This window comes from Helianthus annuus, chromosome 5 (assembly GCF_002127325.2).
Source record: "Helianthus annuus cultivar XRQ/B chromosome 5, HanXRQr2.0-SUNRISE, whole genome shotgun sequence".
Lineage (NCBI taxonomy): Eukaryota > Viridiplantae > Streptophyta > Magnoliopsida > Asterales > Asteraceae > Helianthus > Helianthus annuus.
In genome coordinates, this window is record NC_035437.2 from 176,624,118 (window position 1) to 176,637,364 (window position 13,247).

Genomic DNA, 13,247 nt, shown 5'->3' on the forward strand with positions numbered 1-13,247 from the left:
ACATCAAGTTGTGAGAACCAGGCTTTCCAAAAGATTTTTTCAAAAAAAAAATTTCTCAAAAATCTTTAAAAAATAACTTGTTCTAACAAAAAAATAAAAATAAAAATAAAAAAAGTCACATGCAAAAATTTACATCCATATAAAATTTTTTTATTGGTCATGTCATCGTTCCGTAAACAAATTTTATATCAGGCATAACTACCGATCCGACAATATTTTTCCAAATTTTTTTACATATGTGTTTATAACATTTTCATCTATGTTTGTGCACAAAGTTGCGGCCCAACTCACGCAGGAAGTAGGAGTTCTCCTAGTTCTCACATGTCACACCCCAACCAATATCTGTAAGGAATCAATCAAAAACCCTACAAATCGCGTAAAAAGTGTTTATATATAGAGGATCCTGTAAAAAGTGCTCAAAGTGCTCAAAGTGTGAGAAGTGTATTATAACACTATATATAATACTATATAACACCATATAAACACCGTATAACAATATGTAACACCATATAATACCATATAACACTATGTAACACTATATCATTATATAACAAATATAACACTATAGGTCGTCTGATAGCATGTCTATGATAGATGTATAGTGTAGGGCTGGCAATTTTACATGAATACACGACACGAACCTACACGAAGTTAACATGTATCGTGTATGGCCTTAACAGGTATCGAGTACCAAACAGGTAGACACGAGATTACCTGTTAATTTTCGTGTATAAACAGGTTAAATACCTGTTTACATGTTAATACCCGTTAGCATGCCCTGTTCGTGTTAACAGCCATGTGCGTGTGGGTTCCTTAATTCCTTTCTATTTCCATTCCTCATTCAATTAAAAAAAATAAAACCCTAAACTCCCTCTGTAACTCTCAGATAGCATGCCCTGTTCGTGTTAACAGGTATTAACAGGTAATTTTCGTGTATAACAGTCGAACAGTCGTGTTAACAGGTATTAACAGGTAATTTTCGTGTAATCGTGTCGTGTTCGTGTTTGAAAAAAAGGACACGATAAGTTATCGTGTCGTGTTCGTGTATGGGATTTCGTGTATGGTGTCTTATCGTGTCGTGTCTTATCGTGTACGGGTATACACGATATGCCAGCCCTAGTATAGTGTTATATTTGTTATATAACGATATATAGTGTTACATAGTGTTATATGGTATTATATGGTGTTACATATTGTTATACGGTGTTTATATGGTGTTATATAGTATTATATATAGTGTTATAATACACTTCTCACACTTTAGGCCCTTTTTACGCTATCTTTACCCATATATATATATATACAAGGTAGGGCGGGGCACTAAGCGGCTTCGACAAACACTCCATAAAATATCACTTGACAATTCCTAATGTAATTAGCTTTTAAAATACAAGTTAATTAGAGTTAATTACATAGTTAGTCCTTATGGTTTGCACAAAGTAACATTCTTAGGTATTAATAGTTTAAAATCACATTCTAGGGTATTAACTTTTCATTTTGTAACGTTTGAAGGTATTAACGTTATTTGTAGGCTTAAAATCACATTCTATTAGTACCTAAATATGTTATTTTGTGCAAACCACAGGGACTAACTATGTTAATATCCAAGAACTTAATACCTCCAAACGTTACAAAATGAAAAGTTAATACCTTAGAAGGTGATTTTAAACTATTAGTACCTAAGTATGTTATTTTATGCAAACCACAGGGACTAACTATGTAATTAACTCTTTTATATATAAGCTTTTTAAAAGGATTCAATAAAATACTACTTGACAATTTTCAATGTAATTGAGCTTTTAAAAATACAAATTAATTTGATCTATAAGCTTTTTAAATTTAATATGAATTTTAATTCTAACAAAAGAGTTATATTAATACCACATGATATTTTCTCATTCAATTTACTAATAATATATATTTATATTTCATATGCAAAAATTATTTATATTTCATATGCATAATATTATAATGCATAATAATAATAATAATAATAATAATAATAATAATAATATCTTTAGCTATTTCATATTTATTAAATTAATATTTCTTTAAGCCACAGTTGTTATGTAAGGTTGGTTTGTTTCTAAAAAAATCAGTTTTTACACATGACCACTGATATGTGGCATTGTCCAGAGTAAAAAGTAGAGATGACCTTAAGCTATTGATACTTGCTGAGGATGGTTAAATTACAAGCAAAACTACAAATGTCATGTATAAAAAAAGTGTTTAGAAATTTATAAGTGTAATGTGTATCTTGATTTTACATTGTTTGATTTAATAAGAATAAATCATTTATATAAATTGGGTTAAACATAATAAAATTACATTATTTTTATTTTCAAATACGTACAATACGCGGGTTTATAAACTAGTAAAGTTATAATTCCCAGTTAAAAGTTAGTTATAGTCTAATACATTGGTGCCATGAACTCTCCTACTTTTTATAGATTCGTCCTATTAATTGTTTGAATTACTAGTAAGATTACCCGCGCTACGCTACGGGATTTCGGTCGGTATATATTTTGGTTTAGTATAACAACTGAAAGAGATATGCTCAAAAGAATATTGACCTATGTTTTACATCGATCGAAAACAATTAAAATAATTGGAAAATAATTGGACAGTGGGATTGGGACGGGCTGATTTCAAATATAATTTTAATGTTAAAGGAACTTAAAATTAAAACATTAAACAAATAGAAAAGTAAATAAAATAATAATAATAAAGTCCAGAAAAAAACGTAAGAAAGAAACAAAAAAAAACAAATAGGATGAAAGCACTATTCACACAACTTGCTAATTGAAATTTATGTCAAAACGTATAGCAACCGAAAACATACATAAAAACGAGCACGAAAACGCATTATATTTGAGCTAACATATTATCAAAGAAAATTTGCGTCGAAACGTAAACCAAATTGAATTTATACCGACACGTACATAAAAATTAGTACATAAAAATAGTGTTTTTTAAGCTAAAAAATGGTACGGCGCGTTGAGGCTGTGTCGAAATGTAAAGTGACTTAAATTTATATCGTCTAATAAAAACGTATTATATTTGACCCAACTCATATCGAAGAAAAAATAAAATTTACGTCATTACGTAGATCAACTGAAAACGTACATAATAATAAACATAAGAACATATTATATTTGACCAAACTCATTTCCAGGAAAAAACTAGGTCGAAACGTAAATCAACTTGAATTTATACCGACACGTGTAAGATTAAATATATTTATTTATTTTATATTTAATCTAGTAGCCATTATAATCATCTACATTATATGGATCAAAATATATAACAATCCTATTAAATAATTAGTTGGTAATTGTTGATGGGCCTAATTACCCTTATTAACTAATTAGGGTTTCCTCCTGGGTGCTTATATAAGGAGACTTATGTGGAGGTTAAGGGGTTACTCAGTTACACAATCAGACACCCTATTAGCCATAACATCATAATGTTCGACCTCCCTCTCCTACAGCCGATACCCTTTTCGGTTTTTCTTAGGCACCATCATTAGATTGCACCCTAAGGAGGAACCAGACCAAAACTGACAACTATGTCAAACACTATTGCTGCATCTACATCTGGATTCTCTGCTGGCCTGTACTGATGCAATCAAAGGTATGTTTTCATGTTTTCCTTCATGTATAAACAGAACTGAACCAACATGTGGTATCAGAGCATATGTTGATTAGTCAGTTCTGTTTTCGTATCCATAATTCTGGGATTGAAACTTGGAAAACGGATTTTTTTTGTAACTTTAAAACGGTGACAGCCGGTTTCGAGTCATGAAGATCGACTCGAGATCTCTGTTTTCGGGAAAAAGGATTAATTATATGTTCACTCGATTTCAACTGGGTTATGTTTTGACCGAAATCTGTTTAGAAAAACTATTAAAATTCAGGTTTCGGGTTCCAGAATTTATGTTTTATGTTTTTTAGGGTTCATCATGTTCTTAGGAAAATTCGAAAATTCTATTATGTTTTGGAATGTTTTAGGATTAATGAGTGTTTTTTCCATGTTTGATCCAATTTTATTTTTTAAGTTTATTCGAAAACTGTTATTAGATAAACAGTTATAATTTTCGAAATATGCTGATAAAATTAGATCATCTTAAAACAGGAAATAATATCCCATAATCCCTTAGAATTCGAATTTTCAGTTATGCTTTCACATTCACAGCTGTTAACAGGAAACTTCGAGATCATCAGATTACGACTCGAGACCATCAGTCTCGACTCGAGACCATAAGGTCTCGACTCGAAATCATCAGGTCCTTAAACCTTCACAACTCGAGACCAACAGATCTCGACTCGAGACCATAAGGTCTCGACTTGAAATCATAAGGGCTCAAAGGTCTACAACTCGAGACAAAGGTCTCGACTCGAGACCATAACGTCATAACTCGAGACCATAAGGTTGCGACTCGAGACCGTGGTTGCGACTCGAGACCTCATCATGACTCGAGATCTCATAAGATATAGTTGTCGAGACCATGGTTCCGACTCGTGACAACAAGGTTGCGACTCGAGACCTCACCTGACTTGAGATCTCATAACTCAGTCGAGACCTGACTCGAAACCTCATTATTTTAGGCTGTTTAAATGTGAACTAAAAATAATGTTTACTATTAAACAATTGGTTTTGTAATCACTTAGTTAATTAATGAGGATCAAATAATGTTTTACAAAACCAAAATGGCTTTACTTGAATGAGTTTTGATATATCATTTCTGGCCAAAGCTGACTTGATACATCTACTTATCGTTCAAGTATTACGAAAGCCATGTTAAGTGTGCATCATAAACATGAATGTCTTAATATCTGGCCAAAGCTGATTTAATTCCTTCATAGATGGCATTCTTAACAAGTGCATAACTAAAGTGATTATCTCAATTTCTAGCCAAAGCTGATTTGTTACAACCACTTTGCACATATGCTTAAATGATTACACTTCTGGCCAAAGCTGTTTTGTCTTCGTTTAAGTAGAACTTTAAGTAGTCTATTATTTTGATGTTAGTAATAGACATATCACCACCTCTTCACATAATGATCCTTATATTAATGATCCTCAATTAATTTTTTTTTGTGATCATTTTGTCTGCGTTATTCTTAGTACCCATAATTTTTTGCTCACTATATTTTTCTTCTATAAGTCTATATCTCATCCACTCTAATTCCTAAGCCTAAAATGTTTTGCTTTATTTAAAGTTTCTATAAGAATTAGCTCTTAAATTAAATACTTGATTATCTCTTAAGACACGATAACCCTATTGCTCTCTTCTGATAAGGCACTACAGAAGAAAAGTAGAGCATGATGATTAGGATAAATCGAACATGATGTCTCTTATGATAATCAAGAACTCTCTAACATAATTGCTATCACTAAAGTTATTCCAGATTAAGTTTTTCCTAAGACTAATCTATAATTGTGGAATAATCACAAGAACTCCTAAGGTGCATATCTTCATTTAAAATTATAAATTATAAAGTTAAGTGGTATATGTGAATATATTATAATGTACAATACCATGACCCATAAAGTCAAGGGCTTACGCATGGAAATGAGTACATTTTTCAGTACATTACATACTAAGTTTTCATTTGTACAATTTGATGCATTATAAATCAACTATAACACTCAAAAATACCAAAGTATAACGAGTGTGTTGATAAGCAACATATGTACATAGAAATAAATGTTTGAAACTGGAAAGTAAGATGTTATTCACCTTACAACCACTAAAACCTTAAGAGAGGATTGTTCTAAGGTCCATAGACAAATTACAAGTGCTAATCCCAACGTTAAGGTTCTTCAAGGGAAAAATCTCACTGCATAATTATGTCATTAGACTAGGCATAAGCAACGAGACTATCCATTATTCTAAAGAACAGTTGGATAAATTAATTAGATAGTAACTTCCTAATGATATTTAAGTCTGATAATTTTTAATATTCCAATTAACACATGATTAGTTGACTCTAGTTCCATACGTTTCCTTACCAGAACTCAACAAATAACTAACACGAGAGTTAGTGACAAAATTAAATGTTAAGGCTATAAGAGCCATAATAAGCAGTCTTCAAACAACGCTTTTCGATACCTTATATATTCTGATTAATCAGAATATAGTATCATAATTAAGCAAAGATATGAAGATTGTGAGGTTTGCATAGTCAACATAAAGTCACACTTACCGTAAACTCTCATTTTATTTGTTCTAAATATCTGGATAGAAACATTACTAAGATGAAACTAGATGATACCTTACTTTTCACAACTTTTGTCATCATGCAAATGAGAATTTGACAAAAGGAAAATGAGACTTATAAATTTCATCCATTAGAACCAAAATTCATGAGAAATCATAACATGGTTAATGAGGATGATTTTTTCATCTAATCTCATTTTCAGTGATTTTAAATCATGACGTTAAAGCCCTAAAATATGACTTGGCTTAAGGAATAAGCATGGGTCCATCATAAGTCATTCATTGACATTCGTGGAACTTATTCCAAATGAAATATTCAGACATAATTCATTTATCATTTGAAAGACTATCAACTTGTATCTAAATTTTGTCGCATATGGCCCACGGTCTTAGAAGAACTCTATTCATATATGTAGTTAATCAGATTTCTATTAAATATGTCCCTAAAGTTTCTTATGATATCTGGACATTAAAGAAATCGAATAAAGTCTAACGTATATGTGATAGGTTCTCACGTCACGTAGCTCATTGAAACTTCTCTTGTAGCATTCTAGAGATATTAAAGATCAGTGGGAGCATTACGTGTCTTAATAATAACTTGCAATAGTTGCAAGAGGTGGGGGAGTGAAAATTTTACATTACCTCATAAGTTTGCACCTCTTGTACAAGATACCGCTCCATCACGACACTGTTCTATCATAACTTGCCTCCTTAAAATCTAATGCTACTCTTACAAAAGTTTCATTGTTGCCTAATTGTGGGCACATTTAGATTTCTTGCCTAAACTAACATAATCCTCAACAAGAGAAATCACAACGACTAACGTCATTAATTTGTTTTCTCTATTAAAATTTGTTGGTCGTTACACATTGACCCTACGCATGCTGAGTTCCTAAAGATTTCTAAGGTCGGTGGGAGCAGTCAAAGTCCTTATCATGACTTGCAAGGAATACAAGAGGCGGGGGGAAGAGTGTCATTAAATTTCACTCCGAATTTAACTCCGATTACACCTCTTGTATACCATACTGCACCAACCCTTACAAACTTAGAATAAAAATGATAGCAACCTAACCAAGAGTTAATCCATAAAACTGAAACTTCTAATGAACCCAATAATCAACTCAGGAGGTCATCTAGGTTTAAAAGCCTACTAACTTTGATGATTACATACCCTCCCTAATGAAGTTGAAATAGATTTTGGAAAAGTTTACTGATCTTATCTCTTAAAATTAAGCCATTAGTGTCAGTCAATCCTCTGAATGAAATAAAACTGTTTTCTAGTAAAACTGATTTTATGTGTTCTTATAACGTTTGGGATTTGATTGAATTACCTAAGAGTGTTCATAACTAAATCAAATCCTAATATAAGCGTTAAGACACAAAGAGGCATGATTGGTTGTCAAAGGTTGTACTCAGGAAGAGATAAATTATTAAAGAATCTTTATTACATATCTAACAAAAGATTTCTTTGAGGATCATCACTGTTCTAGTAGCTTATAATGGTTTAAAGCTACATTAGATGAACATTATAAATAATTTTTCATGACAAATGGCTGACACATTTACATGTTCATTAGATAACAACCTAAAGTTTCAAACTGAAGGTTAAAGAACACTTTATTTGTAAGCCAATAATATCCATGTATGGGTTAATGCAAACATCATAATGTGATGAAAAGCTAACGTAATTATTTTCATCAAGAATCAAGTGGATTAATGTACCTACCTCAAGATGAGTGGGAGCAACTAAAATAAACTTGTCTATATAGATGACATTTGACAAGCATATGTTACATAAGTCAAAGCATTGTTAACACAAACTTTGATATAATAGATCTCAGAGATGTCTCTTATGTAATAGGTATCATAACGTACCGAGATAGACCCAATGGGACAATAGTTTCGTTCTATAAGTTTAACGTTAAATGGGTCCTTACATATGTAACAAAATACTGCTCTCCTTTAGAGGATAATAGGATAAATGAGATTATTTCCTTATGCTTCATTAATTAGAAGCCTTATGTAATTTTAAGTCTATACTCATTTAGATATTACTCACATTGCAACACAATAGATATGTCTAGATTAATGTGTAGCATCTAATGGAGTATTACAATATCTTTAAAAGAAACGAGAGACTACAATTTAAAGAAGAAGTGAGAATTTAAAACCGGTTTATTACTCTAACTTTGTAATATTCAAAGATTATAAAATGTAATTTCGGGTATATCTTTATGTCAGCAGACAAAACCTATTTCATGGAGGAGTCGTAATGCACTGATATTAACAACCTAAGTTATAACGACATAATATAGTCACTAAATGTTGTTGGAAATTTATCAGTGGACTCATAAGTTTATTAACTCTATATAATTAATGTTTTGAAGAATTAGTGTGATAAAGTCAGCTACCATAACTCCTTGAACAGTAACAGTTCAAGAGGTGCTGCATTAAGTTTCGATACGCAATTAATTATTCGTTTATGAACGAATTGAGGAAACTAAGTTTTGTATCGAATACATTCATGATATGCTTAAGGATCCTATAACTGAAGGGCTATTACCCATAAGTCTTATTAAGAGAGCTCATAGACGGGTATTAATTAATAGTCGTGCGCAATTGCATATCGTACTATGAATGACTAAGTATTAGTTAATTTTCCTCATCAGTTTGATTTTGTATGTCTCTAAGAATATGTCAAGCTAGCATAATGGCATATAGACAAATATAGTTACAAATCAAGGGTAAAGTTTTTGTACAAATAATCTTAACATACTAAACATACAAATTGAAGGAAAACTCAAAAAGACAAGGTGGCATTTTTGTAATTATCAATAACTATCAAAGTTACTCTACAAATATACCTAAAAAAAACCTAACTACTGTTACTGTTTTCCTCAAAAAAAAACCTAAACCCCCCACCCCCCAAAAACCTAAAAAAACCTACCCCCCCCCCAACCCCACCCCCCAAAAACCTAAAAAAAAACCTAACCCCCCCCCCCCCCACCCCCAAAAACCTAAAAAAACCTAACCCCCCCCCCACACCCCCAAAAACCTAAAAAAACCTAACCCCCCCCCCCCCCCACACACCCAAGTTAAAATGCTAAAACCTAAACCCCCCAAAAAACCTAAAAAAATAAAAAAAAACACACAAATTATTTTATTTTATTTTTTTAACATTTTTATTAAAAAATCGCTACTTTTAGTAGCAGCCAAAATTTTTTTTTTTTTTTTTTTTGCTAACAAAATGTAGCGATTTTTAAATAAAAAATGTTAAAAAAAAAATTTGTGTTTTTTTAGGTATTTTTGGTTGTAACTTTGATAGTTGGTGGTAATTACAAAAATGGCACCTTGTCTTTTTGGGTTTTCCTTCAATTTGTATGTTTAGTATGTTAAGATTATTTGTATTTGATCTTTTGCCTACAAATCAAACAAAGGGCTTACGCGTATTTTGATCATAACGATTAGGTTTTAAATTAAGGCTATAGTATGATTAATGGGGGTCCTGAGTCGCATAATGATTCAACGGCTGTATTTTTCTGCTATAGTACTTGTTTAAGGCTAAAATGAGTGTTAACTCCTGATCAGGCTTATCTAATACTCATAGTAAATGATTACTCGGCTAAGTGGGAGAATGTAAGATTAAATATATTTATTTATTTTATATTTAATCTAGTAGCCATTATAATCATTTACATTATATGGATCAAAATATATAACAATCCTATTAAATAATTAGTTGGTAATTGTTGATGGGCCTAATTACCCTTATTAACTAATTAGGGTTTCCTCCTGGGTGCTTATATAAGGAGACTTATGTGGAGGTTAAGGGGTTACTCAGTTACACAATCAGACACCCTATTAGCCATAACATCATAATGTTCGACCTCCCTCTCCTACAGCCGATACCCTTTTCGGTTTTTCTTAGTCACCATCATTAGATTGCACCCTAAGGAGGAACCAGACCAAAACTGACAACTATGTCAAACACTATTGCTGCATCTACATCTGGATTCTCTGCTGGCCTGTACTGATGCAATCAAATGTATGTTTTCATGTTTTCCTTCATGTATAAACAGAACTGAACCAACAACACGTACATAAAAATAAACACGTAAAACTCAATTACAAAGTCTTCCAAAGATTAAGGGACTGTAAGTGTATAATATATTTTTGTTTTATTTTATTCTAAATATATTTCTGTAAAATATGTTTATAAAAAAATATATTATTTATCAAATCCTTTAGATATCAGTTAAAGTAGTGAAAGAAGTAATCGAGAATCATTCTTTAAGTTTGTTGTATATTGTTCGTTTAAAAAATGCAACTGACACACAATAATGAATATAAAAAAAATTAATTTTTTGATTCTGCCACTGGCCCTCTCAACCACCTCAGCCCAGCCACCGGATTCTTCTTCAATCACCGGTATATACTCCATTTAGTCTATTGTTCATTCTTGATTGTTTTCTTTTTATGGTGATAAAATGGTTCTTGACTGTACTCCATTTTAGTCCATTGTTTGTTGTGAAATTTTTGGTGTTTTTATTCTGATTTTAGTCCATTATTTGTGATAAATTGTTTTGATTAGATGTTCTAGATGTTAATAAATCAGTTTATTTAGTCCATTCACTAGCTTGCAGAAGTTAAAAAAACAAATAGTCTTCTTCTTGCAGTCTGCAGAGGTTTGGTTCACATCTTCTACTACAGATGTGGTCCGCAGATTACAGACGTTTTACCTCTGAAAAAGCAAACAGCACCTAAGTGTTAATATTGAAAAGAGTAAACTGTCATTTTGGTCCCTGTGGTTTGAGCACTTTTGCCATTTTAGTCTAAATCTCAAACTTTTTAAATCTAGGTCCCTGTGTTTTCACTTTTATTACCATTTTAGTCCAAAATTTAAAAACCCTTTTTTTTACTATTGCAGGGGCATTTTTGTCCATCTGATTTTTAATATAACATATTAATAATTAATAAACTAAATTAAATATATTTAATTCTTTTATACCCTTATTTAACATCATCTTCCCCATTTAACCCTAACCCACAAAATGCAGATCATCTTCCCCAACGAATCCTAGCCACTTGACCGTGAATAACCACCACCACCACTACTGCCGTAGGTTTCCAACATCACCACAACTTCCATCATCATTCTCGATCACCATCTTCAACAACAGCAAGCCACCATCATCTTCAGCAACATCAATCATCATCATCTTCAATCATCATCATCTTCAATCATCATCATCTTCAACCATCATAGAATACAAGAAAAAGAGAAGAAAGGGGAAACCCATTCTTACAGGAAATTTGTCGAAACGAAAGTACCGTCGCTGACCACCCTCCTTGTTCACCGTCCCTCGGGCCACAACCACCACCGAAACGCCGCAGACGGCGGCGTTGCTGCAGCCGTCGTCACCATCTTCCCCGATTTCTCTCTCTTCCCGATCTCTCTTTCTCTTCACCACTTTCTTTCTCTCTTTTGAGTCCAGGTGGGTGTGGAGTGCACAAAGAGAAGAGTGGGATGTTTGGGGTGTCTGCCTGCCGGAAACAAGCAATAGTTCAACAAATCCAACGGAATCTTCCACCACATCCCCACCCTTCGGAATAATCTTGTTCGATTCCGTGAAGATAGGCGGTGGTTTGATCGGAAGTGGAGTGGTCTAGCAGCTCCCAATCGTCGTCGTGTAGGTTGATGATATTATCCATGGAAATAGTGGTGCCGGTGGTGAGAAGGGGAAAGGAGGTGGTGGTGGTGGTGTTGTTCATGTGGCGGTGGTGTTCGAGAGAGAGGTCAGAGAGAGAGAGAAGAGAGAGAAAGAGGGTGTTTAGAGAGAGAGAGAGAAGGGGGGAAGTGCAGGGTGTTTGGGATTTTGTTATAAATGAGAAAAAAGAGAGGATAGATTTTTTTAATTTAATGACCAAAATGCCCCTGAGGTAAAGGACAAAAACCAGTTTTTTTTAAATCTGATCTGATTTGAGTTTTGGACCAAAATGGCAACAAAAACGAAACCACAGAGACCCAGATTTAAAAAGTTTGAGATTTGAACTAAAATGTTAAAACTGCCCAAACCACAGGGACCAAAATGACAGTTTACTCTATTGAAAATTTTGGGACAAAAGTGTAAAAAGTACAAAAAATGAAAAAAAAAAAACAAAAAGAAAAAAAGTCAAATGCAAGTTAGTGTTCATGTAACTTGCAAATGTATATATGTATAATTTAGATTAGAAGATGTCACAATATACGAAGACAATATTTTTCATCAAATGTTGGGAAAAATTAAGACGCCACACTTTTATTTTAGATTTGCAAATGGCTTTCCAAAAGCTGACGTGCGTTGGTAAACGGGCCAGACACGACATGAAACGTTTAACCCAATTGGTGAACCTGAACACGAAATGTTTAACGAAACGTGTGATTTTTCTTAAACATTAACACGGTAAAACAAAATATTAGCAAAAACTAAAATCCCTATACAGCTAAAATATATTTAAGTACTTATAAAACTGTCCTTTTGATCAAACAAGTTATAAATGTTTCATGCCACCCTATTAACCCATTCAACACGATATATTAAACGTGTTATGCGTGTTATAAACGTGTTAGACACATTGAACTTGTTTGGATACGTTCCAATTGTGTCATTAACGTGTCAAGTCAGTTATTATCCAAACCCAATTACCCCTAACGTTAACCCATTTAACTTCATATCGAGTCATGCCATGTTAACGGATCATGTCATAGGTTTTTAGCCCTACATATAACACACGTAAATTAATATGAAAATTACAACTATACCCTTATATTAGCAAGTTTTGTTATAAAGTTCTGATGAGAGCAGGGGCGGTTCTTAGAAGGGCTATGGCAGGGCCACGGCCCAGGCAAGTTTTTCGGCCGTAGTGCTAATTTTCCGCAATTTGATCGAAATTTTTTATATATACTATGTTTGGCCCGGGCTTGCCCGGGGTTTTTTTAGTGCCCCTGTCTTTCGGCCCCTGGCACGTTCAACGGGCAAGATCC